Raw genomic sequence first — 447 nt, 5'->3', positions numbered from 1 at the left:
AACGTCTGCAGAATTTCTCATGATTATCTTCTTATTCTGGCTTCTTCCCCTTTCCTTTCCAGTCCTGATGAAGGGTCTCAACCGGAAACGTCAACTGTTTATTCATTTCCATTGATGTTGCCTGACCTGCTGAGTTCCTCCTGCATCTTGTGTCACTCTGGATTTTCAGCACCCGCAGAATCTCTTATGTTTATCTTTAACAGTGAGAGTTCATTAATCATTTCTTGTACTGAATATTAAAAAAAGGATATTTATGCCTGGTTCGGGAGTGTGTGTGAAGTAAGAAATGAACAGAATCTAAAACAAGGGTGGAAATAGAAACTGGAAGTGATAAAGAAAGGATTCAAAGCATTTTGAATGAAAAAGATCTTTTAATATCCGATCCTTAAACAGAAATTGATAAAGGTAATTTTATTGATCATGTCATGTGTGATTTCAACACCCACA

The sequence above is a fragment of the Mobula birostris genome, chromosome 3 (genome assembly GCF_030028105.1).
Source record: "Mobula birostris isolate sMobBir1 chromosome 3, sMobBir1.hap1, whole genome shotgun sequence".
Lineage (NCBI taxonomy): Eukaryota > Metazoa > Chordata > Chondrichthyes > Myliobatiformes > Myliobatidae > Mobula > Mobula birostris.
The sequence above is the reverse complement of the archived record's forward strand: the minus strand, read 5'-3'. Positions refer to the sequence as shown.